Source organism: Natrix helvetica, assembly GCF_964273705.1.
Source record: "Natrix helvetica genome assembly, chromosome: 2".
NCBI lineage: Eukaryota > Metazoa > Chordata > Lepidosauria > Squamata > Natricidae > Natrix > Natrix helvetica.
Window position 1 is genome coordinate 76034409 of NC_138552.1, and position 21588 is coordinate 76055996.

Consider the following 21588-nt stretch of genomic DNA (forward strand, 5'->3'; position numbering starts at 1 on the left):
AGCGACCATGCTCACGAGCAGCCACCCAGCAAACCCCCTTTCCAGCTGGGCACAGTGCCATTCACTGACCTAGAGATATGGCCAAGCCTGTTCGCCGCCGCCCAGCTCCTGGCTTGGCGCCTTTGAAATGGGAGTGGAACAGCTGCTCACGCAACCCCTTTATCCAGCCTTGCAGAGCGCCATTCACTGGCATTTCGAAGGTGCCAAGTCGCGAGAGCCGGGCAGCGGCGAACAGGCCTTCACACGGCTTGGCGATACCCATGTGCTGTGCCCGGCTCTTTGGGAGCCCGCTCGCAAGAGAGCAGCCGCCCGGCAACCCCCCTCTTCAGCAGGGCACAGCGCCGCTTACCAACCTAGTGGTATCCCGAAGGCACCAAGTAACGCAATCATCTTTGCACCCCCCCCCGGTTCCCGCGGCTTGGCACCTTTGGGATACCGCTAGGTTGGTGAGCGGCGCTCTGCCTGGTCAGAGGTGGGGGGTTGTCCAGGGGGCTTATTTGCGGGGGAGGGCTTATATTTTTGCCCACCAGAAAAATGTGGCATGGCCTTATTATTAGGACATGTCGTATTTTTGGGGAAACACGGTAGGTATCTTACATATTCTACTTTTAAAATAAATAAATGAATCAATAACAAAGGACTACCGAGCCTCCACTTTTGGGAAAAAAAGAAAACCAATTACACAATTGCAGCTGACATATATCAAGAGCAGAATCACAATTTAGTCTGCCCCAGTTTGCTGAATCAGTAAAGTCTTAATATTTTGCAGAATCAAAGGTTCCTTGTATGTTCATGTATATCTATAGAGAGAAAAATTTATATCCCAAAAATGTTCTTTGGTGTAATAATTCTTTATTCACATTTGTAAAGCATCACAAACTCCATCAACATTACTACAAGGCAATTTTTACACATTTCTTGAGAGATGCATTTGAGTATTCAACACATTATTATGTTAAACACTAAGGCCAAACCACAAAAGCAAAAAAATAATTTTCCAAATTGTATTCCTTCTCCTGTTGGATAGCACCATAGCATTACGCATTTTAAGATAATTCATCATGATATGTCTGCATTGATGAGTAGGTAAAAATTCCACAGGCTTACCACTTTTACTCACAGCTAAATTCAATTTAGATGCTTTCCCTTCTGACACACTATAATGACTCAGGCAAAGAATTACAGTAGATTACGTGATGGGTTTGGGTCACTCAGAGAACTCAGTTCAAAAGGCCTGATATGTTAGCAAGACTAATACAGATTTCAAAGAGATAGAAAGGTAGCCCTTATGCTAAAACAAAGAGTTCTGTTTCATATGACATTTGATAGCATAGACTTTTGTGCCATATATCGCAGCAAGTGCAGTAAAATACTTGATAAAGTCCTGAAACACAATCTGATTAGTGAATTAGTTCAGTATGAAGCTGAATGGCATGGCTATTAGATAGATCCACACTAGCTTAGAAGCAGAATTCAGAGTCTGCTCATCAATAATTCCTCGAACTGTAGCAATGTATCAAATAGGGCACCACACTTCAATATTGTACTCCTACACATTTTTATAAATGGAGCAAGACTGGGGGGGGGGGGTTACAAATGTCATATAAATATAAATAACTAAAATAGCTAATCCTCTGAAATTGAGAAACATTTAAACAGTTCTTGCTAGGTTAGAAATGTGGAATTAAAAAGGAACAGAAAGACATGTGCCTCAGACCATTAAAAAGTTATTCATTTAGAAAGGGAGAAACTTACACGCAAATGTGTAGGATAGTGACATGATAGCAGTATTCCAGTATTATTTGGGGGGCTGCCACAAAGAAGATGGAGTTGACATATTTTCCAAAGTACCAGAAGACAGGACAAGATGCAGTGGATAGAAACTGATGAAGGAGAGAAGCAACCTAGAACTAAGGAGTGACCACAATTAACCAGTGGAACAGCTTGCCTTCAGAAGTTGTAGGTGCTTCATCACAGGAGGACAGCCACCTGCCTGTAATAGTATAGGGTTTCTTGCTTGAGTAATGGATTGGACTGGAAGACCTCCCAGGTCCCTTCTACTTCTATTCTGATTGATTGATTGAGGAGCTCCATGAAAAGGATTTTTGTCTAAGATAAATGGCAGAAACTATGGGATAGAAATATTAAACTGACGATGTCGACTGCATATAAGGAAAATTTGTATAAAAAGTTTTATAGACGGCACTTTGCACCGGCAAGATTGGCAAAAATGTTTAAAGAAAGATCGGCTAAAAGTTGGAAGTGTAAGCAAGCATCTAGTTCATACTATCATGAGTGGTGGATATGCCCCAAAGCAAGAAAATATTGGATGAAGATACAATCATGGCTGGAAAAAAATGATAAAGCAACATACAGATTTGAAACCAGAGATATTTTTGTTGGGCATCCTACCTGAAACATATGATAAAAAGACCACATATTTGATCCTGCATATTTTAACTGCAACTAGAATTGCATTTGCACAACAATGGAAAGATGATGAGATCGCGTCTGACTGTGCAGAAATGGATAGATTAACACTTGCTATTAAGGATAAAGAAGAAACTAAAAACTTTTTGATATGGGACACATTTTATCAATGGCTAAATAATAGAAATTAGAAAGGAGATACAATTGGAGGAAATGGTAAAGGGAAGAGTTGTTAAAGAAGATGATGTCAAATGTTGAATATTAATTATTATATTACTACTATGATGGTGGGGAATTATAACAACAAAAATGTATAATATTATTACTTAAGCATAATTGTACCCAGAACACACACAGTTTGATGAAAATTGGATGTTATATAAATAAAACAAATAAAACATGGGGAAAAAAGGATTTCTGAAGTGAAATTGATCACAGGTTGAAATGTGTCAGCAGTGTAACAAGGCACCTTGCCCATTCCAGCAACATCATAAGGAAAATTCTGAGACTGTAAAGATGTGGAAAAGGGCAATTAAGGACTGGAAATAAGGATTATGAAGACAGACTGAGTACCTATTTCATCTCAAGAAAAAATGATTAAGGGGAAATATTATAGGATTATTCCTGCACCCAAAAAACTATTATTCAGAAACTGCAGTAAAGACCCTGTTGGCATAAGAGTGCAGGACACAACACTATAATCTTAGCTACAGGGAATCAGATTTAAGGTAAAGTTTAACAAAATTGTCATAACAGTAAAGAACAATAAGGTAGTAAAACCAATTACCAAAAATCTCATTCACTGAATACATTGGACATATGGAATTTAATCTGCATAAAACGGGAAAAGGTAGAGCCAATGACCAGAATTACAAGAATTGCACTCTACTTGATTTCTATAAAAACTTGCAAGAAAGATGAGCAGAAAAAATGATATCAGCATATTTACTTGAAATGCACATAGGTTTTCCCCTCAAAATATATGTTTTGGGGGTGAAGGAAAATCATTCATTAAAAAGATTTTGAAAACCAATAAATGGGCAAAGGTACAAAAGACTGCAGACAGCATTGCTAAATGGATTATTTTGAAGATCAATCTGAATATTAGTCACTGCTCTAAAAAAGTTTCTCACCAGCTGAATTTAATTTTTCAAGGTGCCTAATTAGATTCATTTTTCTTCACTTCATTTTTCCATTTACCTCATCTACATCGGTTTTGTACCTTCCTTTCCATTTCCTGCCCACTGCAGCTATTTCTTTCCTAATTTTTCTTCCTATCTCCTATGTCTGCTGGAAGCAGGGGCGGGGATGGGAGGTTTACACTTTTGTTTAAGTTTCTATGTGTGAGAATGGTTTGTGTGTACAAAGATAGTTGGTATATTGTTGGATAGGAGATCAGCTGGGTCATAGATATATTAGTTATTTTACAACAGTAAATTTGTTATTAATAAATTATTAAGTCAGTGAACATAATTTTCTTCTTCCTCCTACCTTTCCACAAGAGAGGTTATCTCAGTTCCAGAGATATTTTCTTGCACATAAATACAGTAATCTTCGAAATTTCATTATGTACAGTAGAGAGAAACCCTTAATCTTAACAAAGTTTTAAACAAGATGGATTTATTAAACTATAACTCAGCTTAATCTTCATTCTGTTACTTTATACTTGTTTACTTTAAATTGTGGAAATGGATTTCTGAAAATGTTATAGGATTGGGGAGGATAGAATAGAAATGCACTAAATAGATAAATAAAACAGCATAAAATGGCAACCAAAACTCTCAGAAAAAATTGTCTTCTATTTCCAAAATCCAATAAAGAAAAGAAGAATTATATAAAGAAATGGATCCAAAGTTAATTTTTGAAGCTAACCTTTGGATACAGAAGAAGCATCAAAACAATTTAGTTGGCTCAATAGCCCCTGAGCTTTGGGTCTGAAGTCAGAGAATTCAGCATTCCTATACAGGTATGTAGGGTCCTAATGTAAAAGAAATCACTACAGTACAGTACTTCCATGTTCTTATTCCTCTATAACAAAAGGAAAATATAAGTGACAACACATTTTGGTTTATTAATGTGAATAGTGTTATTTCATCTACTTAAGCCTTTCTATTGTTGTTAATCAATTAGTAATTAGAATTACTAATGCAATAGGAATTGTACATTAGGAATTATACTGAACAATCAAAATAATAGTGAAAACATAAACAAGATTCCTTGATATAATTAAGTTACCAGCAAAACTACCATGGACAATTTCTACCCATCAATGACTGTGGCTTCTAAAATCACCAGAGCAGAAATCCTTTAGTTGAAGTACAGGTAGTCCTCAACTTACGATCACAATTGAGCCCAAACTTTGTGTTAAGTGAGACATTTATTAAGAGAGTTTTGCTCCCTTTTACAACCTTTCTTGTCAGTTGTTAAGTGAATCACTGCAGTTGATAAGTTAGTAACTTGGTTGTTAAAGGAGTCTAGCTTCCCCATTGACTTTGCTTGTTAAAGAGTTGCAAAAGATGACTACATGATGTTGGGACACAGCAATGGTCATAAGTATGAACCAGTTGCCAAGCATATAAATCCAATAAAACAAACAAACAAACAAGCATCTGAATTTTTATCACATGATCATGGGAATGCTACAAAGATTGTAACTATGAAAAATGGTCACGTCACTTTTTTCAGTGCTATTGTAACTTTGAACGGTCACTAAATGAACGGCTCTAATTCGAGGACTACCTATATCATTTTCCACTCTCTTGCCCATTCAAAAACGTTAAGTATCTAAAACAGGGATGTCAAACTCAAGGCCTGCGGGCCGGATCCTGCCTGCAATGTGGTCAGATCTGGCCCGCGGGGCCATCCTGGTCTACCTAATGCAAAGAGGAAAGATCAGTACAGCATAGCTTCAGCCCTGCCTACCCAATGCGAAAAGGAAAGATCAGGCCAGTGTGAGTTCTACCCGGTCTACCCAATGCAAAGAGGAAACATGTCAGCAGTTTGGGGAGTGGCATCAAGCTGGCCATGCCCACCCAAATGGCCACCACCCACCCAATTGACCACACTCATCAAGTCAGCCATGCCCACTCCCTCCCTCAAGGTCAACCCTAGCCTTGATGTGACCCTCAATGAAATTGAGTTTGCCACCCCTGATCTAAAACATGGGTGTCCAACCTTGGCAACTTTAAGACCTGGCTGAGGAATTCTGGAAGTTGAAGTCTACAAGTCTTAACACTTGCCAAGATTGGACACCCCTTGTCTAAAAGCAGTACTTGATTTCTTCCAGAATTCGCTTTTTAGCCCTGTTTTTTTCCTATTCTTTTTTTTATTATCATTGTGATATTTTAAGAAGTCTGCATCAAAATGTTTACAAATTCTCTTCCATTTCTTCCAGCAGATGTATTTGCAGGAAAATAGCATATTTTGTGTTAAATGTATACATTAGTAGGAAAAGTAACTCTTTTCTGTGCATTTTTCAAAACAAATGTGAAGATAAATAACTCTCTTCCTTTTCCATACTATGCTCATTTAATTCTCACTTCTGGAGGAACATACATAATTCACATATACAGAAAACTATGCATTAATACTAATATCTTCATAAATATAATAGTATAATTTTCCAGTTTTAAAAAGGCCCCCAATTTTTTTTTACAAAATACAGCACAAGTTCTACAGAGAATACTCTTGTAAAATAAATGGACATTGGGAAAAACTATGTATATAAGTTTATAGATTAAGTTAAATATGTAACTTTTGTACAGAGTTTTAATTAATAGATTTAACACATTTTCTTCAGCTCATATGGTTTAGAGGACTCATGTCTTCTCCAAAGGTTTTCCAAACAAACCCTGTAATAGGTAGATTGAGCCAGAGAGATTGACTAGTCCAAAGTCATCCAATGAGTTTTCATGGTGAATTAAGGCTGGAGGATCCATCCTTCCTAGCCCAGTCTCTTAACTACTATATCTCATTGATTCCCAATTTTCCCCCAGAAATGTGACGCAGAACGCATTCTAATCCAGAAAAAACTAAGTATAATATCTGACAAAGTAAGAAATGTGAACTGAATGCATTTGTCTGTCTTTGCTAGTTACTACTTTTAACTAGCTATACAATTAAAATTCTAACAGAAATAGGTATTTAGTCTATCTTGGTTGCTACTGAAAAAGCTAAGCAAGACTGGAGCTGATTATTACTCAATGGGAGACCATCAGGAACCTAGAAAACATCCTGGAAAAAGGCAATGTCAAGCTATTACACTGATGCCTTACACTGATGCCAAACAACGCATGACTGTGTCATTGTAATCTCCAGGAGTTTAAACTAAACTGGAGGTGGACATTTATGTGCCACTCCTGGTGGAGAGAGAGAGAGGAAGTATCATTTTTCTAATTCTCACAATAGTGGAAACAGGTGGAATAACTACTATGTCCTTGCACAGAAATGACTTATAGGGCTTCATAAACAAATACCTTGGTAGTAAGCATATATATTGAACGGGGAAGTTCTCACGTAATTTCTACCATCGCCAGTTAAGCACAAGTAGTATGAACACCTCTTTGGCTGAGGAGCCCAAAAGCTACTGCTAATCAGGGTAACAAACAGAGCAAGTAAATTGTATGATCAAATACAGCTTAAAATCCAGGCCACAAGCCATTCAGTTTTTACCACTTCCTAAAAGTTTTTCAAATAATATCTAAGTTAAATCGTTAACATGCTTCTTTCCAGCATTTTATTGTAAGATAGATAGATAAACAGACAGACAGACAAACTTTTCTTACACGTATTTCATTCATACATATCAGAAAGCCAAAGGAGACATGCCATGGGAGCTGTGATTAAATCTGCCTTTAAAAAGCTAAAACTAGTCAGCAGTCACACATGACTGCTTTAGAAAAAAACACCACTCAAAAAAAAAAAGTTTAACTCTTACTTCATGTCCTTTCTTCGGTATTATCCTGTACTCAAATCAGATTTTAGCTCTGAAGTCTGAAAAGTCAGAGATGGCTTTTGAAGATAAAGTGAATATCAGCTTTCATAAAAGGTGATTTACATAACTAATAAGATATAAATGAAAAAGATCAACAATGACCCCCTGATCACTATATATCTGATCTCTGCAATGTTAGGGATAAAAACAAATTTGCTAATGAAGATTTATATAAACTCTTGCAGTACATAAAAAACCTATTACAATTCTTTTAATGGTAATTAATTTTAGGTAAAGTTTGAATATAATATGGACACATTGAAGCACCAATGCTTAAACCTGTTGACTACCTCGCAGTTTAATTATTGAAAATCAGTTTCACCTCATTTCCTCCAATTTTAGCTAAATCATGATCCTGTGGTTTTCCAGGAAACAATACATAAAGTGGAAGCTTTAGAAAGGAAAGGATGACAGTAGTTAGAAGAGAACACCACTCTAAACATGTTCAAAGACACTCTCATTTAGGATCACTTCACATTCCAGGATTTTGAAATCTGCAGCGCAATTGAAGGAAACTATTTAGAATTTAGAGCAAGATTAAGAAGACGCCTGTGTCTGTGGTCTCACCTGAATATTTGAAAAAGAACTGCCAGGAATATAAAATAATAGCAACTTCTTTTCTTACTGTAGACACAAAGCCAACACCAGCCACCAGTGTGAGGAAGTCACATTACAGTCAGCTACAATATCCAAATTAGAATATATAGAGGAGGGCACCAAGTTGGGCAAGGCACTGTAACACATCTTGTATTACCTCCAGTGTTCCAACCCTGAATTTCTTTCCCTTATTACAGAATTAGGGCGATCACAGTGATACACCTATAATCCTGCCCAGATCATTTACAATTCAGCCTTGAACGTACAGAAAATTGGACAGAGAGCAGAGGGATACGCATAGAAAAGTCTCCCAGCCAGCCTTAAAACGTTCAAGAGGAGCAGATAGCAAACCGAGAGCGCTCTGCTCCAATAGAAGCAAAGGAAGAGAGGAGGGGAGAAAATCAAGCGCTGCTAGATCCAACTCAGTTTAATGATCAACAAGATGACAAATCTCCCGAAGGGAATATATTTGTTTCAACTTTTTCACATGCCGTTTTTCTCTCTCTCTCTCCTCCCATTCCCCACCAGGGCTTTGGATGACTTGAGAGGGAAAGGGAGAGACCCCGTCAGGAAAGAGCGCTCTGGAAGCCAGTCTACCGCTTCCTTCCACAGCTAATACAGGGGGGGGGGGGGGCGCACATGAGTGAAAAAGAGGGATCAGGGCAGAGGGGAAAAGAGCCAAAAAAGAGACAATCCCGGGGTCTCAAACATATCCCTTCAGATGCACAGCCTGACACGTTCAAAGTGCGGAGAACGACGCGTCTGAAAAACCCTTAACCTTTCACGGTGCCCAGAAGGAACGAAGGCTCCGCTGATCTTACTTAATATTCCAAACTAAGTCTTTTTCCAACAAACAAACATGGTTGGGACAAAACAAGGTTGGGTCCGAAAAGGTGACCACGCGTCTTCCAGGCGATCGCATAAAACGCCCGTAAAAAAAATCAAACCAGGGTTGCCTCTCCAAAACGCAACCAGGGAGCGCGGGAGGGAGATGGCTAATTCAGGCCGACCCAACGTCCCCCGTCCCAAAAGATACGTACGTTGCCTTAAGCCATGGCCCTCTTCGGATGCCTCGCTTCGGATCTGGAGCGGGCCGCTGACGGAGATGCCCACGTTTCCCCGGAGTTTGGCGAAGATCCCACCCGAGGCAACGGCGCGTCCAAATACCAAGGCTTCTGCAACGGGGCTGTTTCTGAGGGGCGTCCCCAGCTGTGGCGCGCCAAGCGGACCCGGCTTTTTTTTTTAATGGCCCTCAAGCAAAGTTCCTTCCGCGGCGGCGGCGGCGGCAGCATCCACTGACCAGGTAACCAAGTTTTTCCACAACAAACCTCCAGGTGCCCGTCTCTTCTTCGGCCAGGCAAGGGCGCCCCCGCCCCGCCCCACCCCTCGTCGACACCCGGAGCAGCAGCTACAGGCGAAGGGAGCCTGGCGCGTTAAAGGCAGACCGAGTGGGGGCTTCCACCTTTCCGGGCGACTGAGAAGTTCTCCATTCGGAGTGACATATATGTTTTTGGGAAAGAGAAACAGAGGCCGGGGGGGGAGGGGCGGGGAGGTGTGACTTCGGCGCTTATTCTACGTTTCGTACACAAACACACAGACGCGCGGTTTTCACCCTCGTGGTCCCAGGTTGGGGCGAAGCTTATTGGGAGCTGTGTGAAAGGATGCGCACACGCACGCACACACACACGCCGTCCTCTTGCCTCCTTTCCAGAGGAAACGGGGGAAGCGTTGCTCGTGTGGAAAAGGAACCGGGGAAGGTTCGCCTCCTAATTCCCGGGGGGGGGGCTGGGAGTAGAGATGACGGCTGGCAAAGCGCGAGTCTGTCTCCCTCCCTCCCTCAATACGGAGATGCCCGCGCTTTTCTGAGGGCCGCAGCTGCCGCCTCAGCGCCAGTGCGGACTGCCGGAGAAACACGGGGAGGGGAGGGAAAGGAGACCAGGCGACGGAGACTATAGGGCGAGCGAGGGCGCGTGAGGGCTGCCGGCAGCCAGCCGAATGCCGGATTCTGAGGGGAGGGAGAAGAGGGCGGGAAGCCATTAGTCAATAGGGGGCCTCGAGAACGCCTAACCCCAGCGCGGGACTCTTTCCTTCCCCCCCCCCCCGCCGACCTGCTATCGCCCCTGGCACGTGAGTCACCGGACTAGCCAGGGACAGGCTAGCTAGTAAGTGGCATCGGCACTTCCTCGTCAGCCCCAGCGCTTTGCTTTTAAAACTCTCTTTCGCAGGAATGTTAAAGCCAAATATCCCGGGTCTTGCGTAATTTCTGTCGTCCTCTTCCGCCTGCTCCCATTATTGCTAAACAGACTAGAATGAGATCTCTCCCCTTAGCCATCTCCCTCCCCCCAAATGTAATTCCAAAAAAGGGACACGTCATAAAAGTTCGTTTCAAATATTGTAGCCTGCTTTGACTGAAGCTCTAGGGCAGGAGATGGAGAAGGGAGAGAGAAAAAGGTTGTGAAATCGGGATCCACCCCCCCCAACAAAGATCTGGGGTGATGGGTGCTGTAACTCGGCACAATTAAGCCAAACTGTTGAGCCAGCCTCTTGTTTCTCGAGTTATTTATCTAGAATGGTATATCTGTAGCTCTTTGCTCAGTCATTCTAATAAGAGTGAATAATGTTACAGACTCACAGTAACATTCTATATACTATGTGCATAAGTGGGAGGGTCACTACTGCTTACCCTCACTATTTAATAGAGTGATAAGTAGTATGGAACAATAGTGTTATGCATCTGTTTAGAGTTTAGATCAGCTTTATAAACTCTTCACTTAAAATTCTGGCACTATTTTCTTTCTCTTAACTTGAATATGAGGAGAAACATAAGAAGCCCTGATGAAGCCCATATGGTACAACTTCATGCAATTTGTCCACTTGGTCTGAATTTTAGCCAGATCCGTATCCCACTCTACACATGTATTTATGAAGAAGTAACAAAGATGGGGATATCAGGGCCACTCTGCCTTCTTTGAAATTCAAAGAAGGTTTAGTTTGAGACTAATACTAACATAAATTACTATGGTACTTTTTATCAAAATACCACTCTGTTTGTGCAAACATACATTTTTAAATGGCAGAAATTTAAAATGCTTGGATGGATTATCTCTGTAACAGTAAGAAATGTCAAAGTATGAAATATATTTTTGGCCAATGACAGATTTCAGTGGTAAGTTATTTGATAAGAAAAACTTTTGGTGGGGCACATGAGAAAGATTAATGTTTGGATTTTTCCTTATTAATTTTAAATTAGAGTTGTGAGATTTATTCCTGGAAAATCTCTTATGATATCTACAAGTTACCTGTATATTGCAAGCACAGTGTCAGCCTCTCTTTCGCTATTTGCTTTCGGCTGCCATGAAACGGGCTGGTATTTGGGAGGGGAAGTTTAAGTACAGGAGAGATTGTTAAAAGGGAGTTTTGGTCTCACCGTCTACTGTGCATGCTGGAGATTAGTGCTTGGTGTCGGTCAAGGCCAACCGTCCTGCATACCAACCTGATGATGCTCCTTGAAGATGGAACTCACATGACACCTAAGGGATTTGCAGATTGGACACTGGGATGAGGGTTACCAGTCACATATTGATATGTATGATTTCGCACGCTTTTGCCTCAGATCTTGCTTTGCTTAACTGCTATCTTTTCATAACCAGTAAAAGTACTCTTAATTCTGCAAAATGGAGTTAAGTGGTTTCTTTCTTGGTTGCTGTGGGAGGCCGGCTTGACACACAGAATCAGCAATGAATGAAGATGGAGGAACTAAAGCAGTGAATGAAGATGGAGGAACTAATACATACCAAGGATTAATCTACTGGAGTATTCTATTAACAACCATAGTCAAGCAGATGACGCTTTGAAATTACTGGTCAACAACCATTTTGTCATGTGGACTGTAATATATGCTATATTCTCAGCAGACTTTTTCCATGCTGAATTTCAAAATAAATTCAGTTTTTTTAAAAAAAGATTAAATGTATTTGTGATCCCATTTGTCCAATTAATGGCATGGTACTATATCTTAACTATAGTAGCATATTTGTAACAGTTATTGAACAAAGTCAGGTTGTTATTGTTCTCTAGTACAAATAATCTCAAGACAAAGAAAGAAGGCATGATAACTACCACAGGACAGTACACTGTAGGTTGAATCATGTTTGAACATGTCTAACATGAGCCCAGTCTCTTCCTGGAGAGCAGTTCCTTACTGGTCTGGGCCTGGGGCCAGAACTCACTGTATAAACAGTTTAACTATATAGTCTCTATTCAAATTAATATTAAGCTGATTGTAATAGTGTTGTGTTTACCTACATACTATTGCCATGCCAGAAGATTATGTAAATTCTCCTGATACTTTTTGCTGTGTTTGTGGTAAGTAAACATTTAGGTCTCAGAAATGAAACTTCACCCCACTTGTTAAAAGATGCTCTAAACTTTATTTTGATTGTAAGGCAGGTGACCCAGAGAATTGGGCCACCAACAGTTGCTGTGTAACGTGTTAGATTCATGCTATATGCAGTTTGCCATTCCTACAGCATGGAAGAATTGATTTATCCTCATTTATCCTCTGCAATAAGGCCAGTTCCATATACTAAGGAGTTGCCTGTACCAAAACCTCCAGAAAAAACGAAATGTTTAATCACAATTAATTTAGTGGAGATGATAATGCCCATGCAAAACAGAAAAAGGAAAACACCACTAATTCTCACCCAATATTTTAAATTGATGTTCTTCATATTAGCCCCATTTGTTGACATAAGAAGATCTGAATTATCTTTTCATGATTTGAACTTATGTTGTAAGATGAACTTTTAGTTTTGAGATTAAAAGTCTAGATCTTCTCTTCCATGATATTTTAACTACACACACATGGCTGTGTGATGAATTTAACAAATTCTTCCAAGTAGATGTGAAGATGTTTGTTCACTTACGGAGGCTGTCGGCTATGAACACAACGTAAGTGACACTTGTTCATTGATTCCTCAAAATCTTTCTTCAATGAAAATAAATTACCATTCATACAAATAGCTTGGAAGAGTCATGTAAGGACATGAAACTACTTTGGGGGAAAATCCAGTTTGAAAAATATAAATGGAATATCTGTGGAGATCTGAAGGACATTGCACTTTTGCTCAGACTGGAGCTTAGGAACAATAGGAACAAAATAAATCCCATAAAGAACAGCCAAATGATACCTTGTTTGTTCCAGAAATAAGTGCAATACATAGTTTACTTGTTACCCTGAAAATATTTTCCTTCTTTTTGTACATCAAATTTGGACATATGAAACTTATGATTAAACTGATGGATAAAAGAACAACTGGATTCATATACTTGAGGACTAAATTTCAAGGATTAGTGACATTAGGTTTACGGAAGGTATTTTTTAGGTCCTCAGATTACATTAACAAAGATTACCATCTGAATTAGAACTGTAGGTTTGCTTCTATCACCTCTGAAAATGACATCAAATGGTGAGAGTTGCATAAATAAAACTTGGCAGTAAATAGTATCTTTTGCTGGCCATACAAAATCTGTTAATCATAGCTTTTGGAGAGCTGATAGATCATGAAGATGCCTCTCCTGTAATGCAAATGCAACCTAGCTCATGCAGAGCTATCTATGGGATATAGGGCAGATGAGAAAAGCTGTAATGTGATGCAAACTTCACCCTTTTGCACTTGTGTTATATTGCATTCAAATATGTACAATTGTGGTATGACATCATGAAGCATGTTTTGTCATTCTAATGCAGGGGTGTCAAACTCATGTCATCACGGCGGTATCACGTAATGTATCAGGACTTTTCCTTTTCACTAAACTGGACATGGGAGTGACCAGCGCATGATGCATCCAGCCCGCAGGCCAGGAGTTTGACCGCCCTGTTCTAATGAAATGGACTTATATCAGATATTGATTCTATAGCTTATCTGATTCTAGCAGTTGTTTTTCAAATATGATTTAGAAGCATTTCTATTTGCACGCACTTTTGCATTTTAAAAAAAAAATTGGAAGCTGTATTATGAGCACACATAGGTTTTCTCTGCATGCCAGTGACCAATGGTGCATTACTATCAAACTTCAAATCCATGTCAGAAATGCATTTCTTGTTAGTGTTAATTGATATTTCTTAAGACTTTAAGACAGATGAACAGTCTTAGGTTTATCAGTAAAGTTGAAAACCAAGTATATATTTTCAGTATATGATATTCCATCTTCACTTTCATCATTTACAAAGAATTTCTTATAAACATCTAAAGTTTTCCATGAAGTGGATAGTGCATGCTTCAGAACTGTTTTGAATTAAGTGCTCTGGACTTTCCATGTGTGTAAGCTTAGCACACCCCAGAGTTCATTAAAATTTTCCATTTTTTTCAGGCATCTTTGTAAACCTGAAAACAGATGTTGCTGCTTTAATGAATCAAATCATCAAAGCAGTATGTGTTTAACAAGACTCTTAAATCAGTAGCATTACTTCTTTGGCTGGTCTTTAAACTTGCCAATAAATGACAATTTTTAACCAATAGTAGAAAGTTGCTGGGGTCATCCCAGCTCCAAAACATTTCTGTTGAATCATTTTCTAAGTGTGTACTGCTTTACTCTGAGACCTGTTTAATTGTGTGTGTGTGTGTGTGTGTGTATACATGAATTCCTGATTCTTACCACAACATTCAGGCATGTTCAGAATGGGGAGTTAAGGAAGCCACAAATTAAAGTCCAATACTTTGATACATACCGCATTTTTCAGAGTATAAGATGCACCGGAGTATAAGACGCACCAAGATTTTGAAGAGGCAAATTTTTAAAAGAAGGTTTTGCACTATGCAGACCTCCCAAAACGGCCCATTTTTCGCTCATTTTTGCTCTCCTCAGCCCCCAGGAGCACTCTGGAAGCCTCCTAAAGGCTATGCACAGCCATATTTGCAAAGGGGATGGGATTTTGGGGGGCCAAAAAGGTTGTATTCAGTGTATAAGATGCACCCAGATTTTCAGCCTCTTTTTTTTTAGGGAAAAAGGTGCGTTTTATACTTTGAAAAATACGGTATGTACAATGTCAATGCCGTGCTGCTATTCAGCGGGTTTTATTCGGTTCGCGCGAACCAGTAGCGGTGGTGATGGGAGACTGCCCACCTGCCTGGATGTCATCGTGTCCCATTTTTTATGCTATGCGCATGCGTGGAAGGTCCTGCACATGCGTGGAGGAGGCACATGCGCTCACATTTGCGAACCGGTAGCAAAGGTAAGTTGGTTTTACCCCTGTGTCAATGCACATAGAAAGCAAAAGGGCGTCAGTTCACAATTACACTTACCATCTGCCTCCCCCCCCACATTACAGAATGCCATTGAGAACATCTGGACTAGGAAGGTGAGGTTTGCTTTAAGTGAGGAAAAGAATCTACAATAAGCTGCTTATTACTCTTGGATTGCAAGCTAAATTCACCTTTTCTATGAAAGTGATTAAGAGTGTTTTTGTCTTCTGTGTTTTTGTGTAGGCTGAAAGAGACAAGAAATGCAATTTTGCCTTACTAGTAGGCTTACTTAATAGCCTGTAAAAAGTAGGAATAGAATGCGGGTGAAATTATGTGTTCTCTGTATCTCAATTATTCATTTATTTAAAGAAAATAGGAAGTTGCTTTAATATCTTGGCACCAGGAAAATATTTTTGACAACTAAATTAAGAGTCCCTGTAAATACCCTTGAACAATTATGTACTGCAACATGAACTCCAAACAGATGTTTTCATATACTAAGCACTGATATTGAAAATGTGTTCAATATGTAAATGAGAGAACAAATTTAATTCTGCTTTAATCTTAACATTGGTATGATATAGTCTACCTCTGAGATTTACCCACTTCATTGTGCTTAACAGATCAACCCAAAAACCATGACTAGTACCGTGTTTCCCCGAAAATACGACATGTCCTCATAATACAGCCATGCCACATTTTTTGGTGGGCAAAAATATAAGCCCCCCTGCATATAAGCCCCCTGGATAACCCCCCGCCTCTGGCCAGGCAGAGCGCCACTCACCAACCTAGCAGTATCCCGAAGGTGCCAAGCCACGGGCACGTGGGGGGAGGCAGAGGTAATCGCGTTGCTTGGTGCGTTCGGGATACCGCTAGGTTGGTGAACAGTGCTGTGCCCAGCTGAAGAGGGGGGTTGCCGGGCGGCTGCTCTCTTGCGAGCGGCCTCCCAAAGAGCCATGCACAGCCTCATGGGCGAATGGCTGTGTTGCGCTGTCGCAGCAGCACAACACAACAGCCATTAAGCAACCACGCTCACGAGCAGCCACCCGGCAAATCCCCTTTGAGCCGGGCACAGTGCCATTCACTGACCTAGGGGTATCGCCAAGCCGTGTGAGCGCCTGTTCGCCGCCACCCGGCTCCTCCTAAATGCGTAAGAATGGGATTCTTCATCAGACATCAGCTCCATACACACCGGCTCATAACGGAGTTCCAGAACGAAGACAAGGGGTCCTACAAACCATGATGTGTTGTCTCCTAGAAGACGCCAACCTCAGTAACCCATACTGGGGTGAAACTATCAAATATGCAAATTATATTGTTAACCGTACTTGGAGCAGTGTAATAAATCAGACTCCTTTCTTCATAATGTATGGATACAAGCCCGATCTCAAGAACCTCCATATTTTTGGTTCATACGCTATGGTGAACATTCCCTTAGCTCTAAGAAGAAAAGGAGGTCCAGTAGCAAAGAGACTGAGATTTATGGGTATTGATGATAATTCAAAATGGAGCAAATTTATTGACTCTAAACATGTAATTGTGATTTCCCAATCTGCTAATTTTGAGGAAGATGTTGATTGGTCCAGGATTCATTCCAAAGATCCTGGTGTTTATTTTCCTAGAGATGATGTTGTAGATGCCACACAGCCTGATGACCAAGATTCACAGGCAGATATTCCATCCACTAGTTCTTCTCAACCTGATATTCCGTCTTTGCGGGCCGCGGATGCTGATGCTAGTGACGAATGTGAGGACGAGGACGAAGCAGAAAAAGAATGGACTGTTGTTCAGAGACGTTCCAAGAGGGTCACTAAGGGAATCCCTCCACAGCGATATTTGTGGCAACTGACAAAAAACACCCTTGCCTTTGATTTGCAATGTTACACTTCCTCCTGATAAGTTCACACAAATCAACCATCTTCCTGATTCAGAGCAAGAGAAGTGGTATGAGACAATGCAGAATGAAATGGACAGTCTAAAGAAACTTAAGGTATTTACACCTGCAAAATCTCCAGCAAACAAAAAAGTTATTGGCACTCGATGGGTCTACAGAATCAAGAAGAAGCCAAATGGTGAGTCATTGTACAAGGCCAGACCTGTAGCTCAGGGTTTCGCTCAACGTTATCCTGAGGACTACACAAACACCTACTCACCGACAGTCAGAACTGGAAGTGTAAAAATTGCTTTAGCCACTGCAACTATCCTTGGTTTAGAGGTTTTCCAGTTCGATGTTGACACGGCTTATCTACATGCTGACCTAGATGAAGAGATCTACGTGAGAGGTCCTCCAGGATTCCGACAGCAAGAAGTGGATACATGGTTTCTAAACAAAAGTCTTTATGGTCTGAAACAGTCAGGTGTAATGTGGTACTTATGTCCTACTGACAAACTAAATTTAATGGGCTTTATTAAGTCCGAAACTGATGAGTGCGTGTTCACAAAAAGATCTAACAATACATATGAGATAGTTCTTGTTTATGTTGGTGATATTGTTTATATTGGTCCAAATAAGACAATGAGTGAGATTTTTGCTAAAGGTTTGCAGAGATACTTCACATTGAAATCTTTAGGTCATATTAGCACTTACTTAGGTGTTCAGATTGTCAAAACACAGAAGGGGTTTAGTCTTTCACAAGAGGATAAAATTGAACACATTTTGCATCATTGCAATATGAAGGATGCTAACACAACAAAGACACCCATGCAAACAGATTTTCACAACTTGACACATGAATCAAGTCCTGAGTTCGATGATCAAACACTTTATCGTTTAGTCATTGGGTCACTGTTGTACATTAGTAGTTGGACCAAACCCGACATTGCACTTAGTGTTAATATCTTGTCTCAACACGTAGGTAAGGCAAAACAGTTTCATTGGACATGCGTTAAGAAGTTATTGAAATACCTAAAACACACTAAACATGAAGTTATTGCTAGAACCAACACATACTGATCATGCAGAATTATGTTATGCAGATTCTGATTGGGCGAGTGATGAGAAATCACGTAAAAGTACTTCAGGTTATGTTGCAGATCTTCTGATTTATGTGGGATTAATTGTTTATTTGGTGCCATGAAGTCTAACACTTCTGAGTGTGATGTAAACAAGGGCACTAAGGAATTTCTCGAAACAACATTTTTATTTATGGCCCCCATAAAAAAGGGGCTCATAGATAAACATTCCATCCCTTACTGTCACGGTGATATCTCTGACTGTCTAATCAATGATATATGTACATGTGAAGTTTTCCATACATGAAATTGTATCTTTTCATTACGTAGTTTTCTTGTTTATGAATGTGTATCCACCCACCCTATAGAAACCAATAAAAGAGAGCCACGGAGTCAGATCTGGGCTCTCATCCCGAGAAAGCAGCCTCTGCGTCTTTCATGATTCGGCCCCCCATGAGAAGCCCACCGGACATTCGCAACTGGTGACCCCGACGTGATAGTTCTGAGACTATACGTCCCGACGTGATGGCTTAGGCTGTACGTCCCTTGAACTTTCTTTGCTCACTGCCTGGAAGAGGCTATGCATACATCCCGTCTGAAGCAAGACTGCGATCCCCTCGTGAGTATAAGAAAGAAGGTTAACCAAGAAGCAGGTGCGACCTGCAAAAACTTGGTAAACCAATCAAGGTTTAAATTATTATTCTAAAAAGAATAATGGAAAGATTTTACAAAAACCAAGTAAATTTAATTTGGCCTTTTTATATTTGGAAATCCGGAAAAGGGCTCTGTAAAAATGTCTATGTGGAAAAGATTGGGAATTTATTTCCACAAGACACAAAGAACCCCTGCAAAAGTGTTATCTATCAAGTAAAAATTCTTTTTCCAAAATCATCTTCAATTGGTCTCTTAACTCCTCATGGAGATGTTAATTTTTCTGCTTCTCCACTGTTAGAGGAACAATTAGCAACAGAGGAGGGGTATAAACATATGTTTTCTGTCTCTCCACCTAAATTGATTCCACAAGATCATGAAGTAATTATTTTAAAGGATTGCTTTTTTCTATCCTTCCTTTCCCTGCTTGTAAGAAAAGTTTAACTCTGTAAGTCTGCTTCTTACCTCCCCACACCTCCCCCTCTTCGGGATGTCTGCTGCCTTCCTCCCCCCCCCCACTTTCTTTTCTTTAGAAGGAGTTTGTTCTGTCCCCCACCTCCCCCCCCTTTTTTTTTGGAAGAGCCTGTGTGGTTAGGGTTAGGGTTGCAGGAAAACAACAGAGAGATAATTTTGAGGCTCGAATGAAGCTTTTGATGAAATTAGCAAAGGGAAATGTTACGTTTGAATGCCGGAGGGCATTTCTTGGACTTGGGAACTATCTTGATCTGGTAGATATGATTATCTATAGATATGATGGCATAGGACCTAGTTATCTGCAGGATCGCATCCTACCATACACGTCCCTGCGACCTATCCGCTCACACAGGGAGGGACTGCTCCTGGTGCCGTCCGCTAGGCAATGCCAGCGGGCGACACCTAGGAGTAGGTCCTTCTCTGTGATGGGCCCAACCCTCTGGAATGACCCCCCCGACATTCGAACTACCACCGACCTCCGTTCCTTCCGTCAAAAGTTAAAGACTCACCTATTTCAATCAGCTGGCCTGGCACTCTCTTAGTTTTATCTCCCGGGGATTTATTTTAATGGGGTTTGGGTTTTTAATTGGGGATGTTTTTTAGGGTTTTAGAATATATTTATTTCTTGTACAGCCTATCTCCTCCATCCAAATGTATTTAAGTGTTTTATGATTGTATTTTTATCTGCATTGACTGTACACCGCCCCGAGTCCCTTCCTGGGAGAGGGGGCGGTCTAGAAATCCAATAAATAAATAAATAAATAAATAATATATTTATTTAGTTTTTTTTAAATTTAGATTTATGTTGCAGAATTGAATTTTTTGTATAAGTGCTATTTATTGGCTTTGGTAAATCATTATATGGATATTTTAATTGGAGCCCCAAAGATATAACCTAATTGGCTTTTAAAAAATAAATAAATGATTTTTTACTGGAAGGAGTAGGGAGACATGATGGCATTGTTCCAATGTCTCAGGGGTTGCCACGGAGAGGAGGGAGTCAGTCTGCACCTGAGGGTGGAACAAGAGACGATGGGTGGGGGCTGGTCAAGGAGAGAAACGGCTTGGAGCTGGGGAGAGATTTCCTAACAGTTAGAGCAGTTGGTCAATGGAACGGCTTGCCTCCAGGGGTTGTGAATGCCCCAACACTGGAGGTTTTTGAGAGGATGCTGAATGGTTATTTGTCTGAGATGGTATAGGGTTTCCAGCCTAGGCAGGGGGGTTGGACTGGAGGACCTTCAGGGTCCCTTCCAACTCTGTTATTGTATTGTATTGTATTGTATGAATTGCAGATTGTTCCAGTAAAAATAACTGCATGAAATGTTACAATTTTTTTTGCTCCAACTTTTTCTTTGTTTAAATGCACACAGAGGTATTTTGCTAATTAATTTATGGCAGCTATTGGGGAACCTTTGTCTGGGTTCATCCGTCTGCGTCTGCCAGTTTACTTAAAGTTCTTTATTTGATTTTTTTTTTCTCCTTTTCGTGCCCTTGCCACAGTTGAAAAGATTAATGAGATTTTGAGCATTCCATTTGTGGATTGCTAACTTGTCAGCTAATTCTTTTGATATTTTTTAAAGACAAAAAGACTCCGTTTTCAAATGTTTTGCCATTATTATTATTTTTTAGGCAGTTGTTGAATTAATCACCTTGGGTTTGTTGTAGAAATTGGACTGATTTAATTAATATTATTTTTCCTATTCCAAAATCTGATTTTTAATTTTGTTTTCAGAATAACTTCTTTCTTCAGTGTCCTTTCACTGACTATGTGGTCTGTATTTTTTCTCATTTGCCTGAAGGTCTTTGGCTTGCGTGTTTAATAACTTTTCTTTTCCTACCTTGCAATACTGTTGTTCTTGCAACACTAAAAATTGTCTGTTGCTATTTTAACTTTTCACATCTTTTTTCAACAAGCTTTTTAACTACATTTCTGACTTTTATTATGTGTGTCAATTTATTTTTAATTTTCTAGGTATTTTTTTAAACTATGTTTTTTCTTCAGATTTTTTTTGATTAACTTTTTTTATCAAACTGCCTGGGGACTGGCACAATCTTGCCATATGCCACTCAACCAGGCCAAGCAAATTGTTTCATCTTGCCCCCAGTGTTCTGGGGCATCCCCCTCTGGGGATGCGGTAGTTAATCCCCATGATTTGGCCTCTAATCACTATGACACATGGATGTCACCTATGTTTCTTTTTTGGCTCCTTAAAAGTAAATTCATTTATCTTTTTGTATTTTTTGGCT

At 40.1% G+C, this 21588-nt stretch overlaps 1 protein-coding gene across 4 annotated transcripts in view; it reads right to left on the bottom strand.

Annotated features, from left to right (window-relative positions):
• The window catches only part of GLIS3 (GLIS family zinc finger 3), a 179909-nt gene extending 170143 nt beyond the window's left edge, over nucleotides 1–9766 (bottom strand). For 2 of the 4 annotated variants that reach the window (XM_081941133.1, XM_081941130.1), the window contains exon 1: nucleotides 9061–9766. The gene's annotated coding sequence lies outside the window, so the exon portion shown is untranslated. Of the gene's footprint in view, nucleotides 1–7990; nucleotides 8292–8798; nucleotides 8879–9060 lie in introns of those variants that run through there. The other 2 variants (XM_081941132.1, XM_081941131.1) reach the window with 2 other exon arrangements.
• Nucleotides 9767–21588: the final 11822 nt, after the last annotated feature.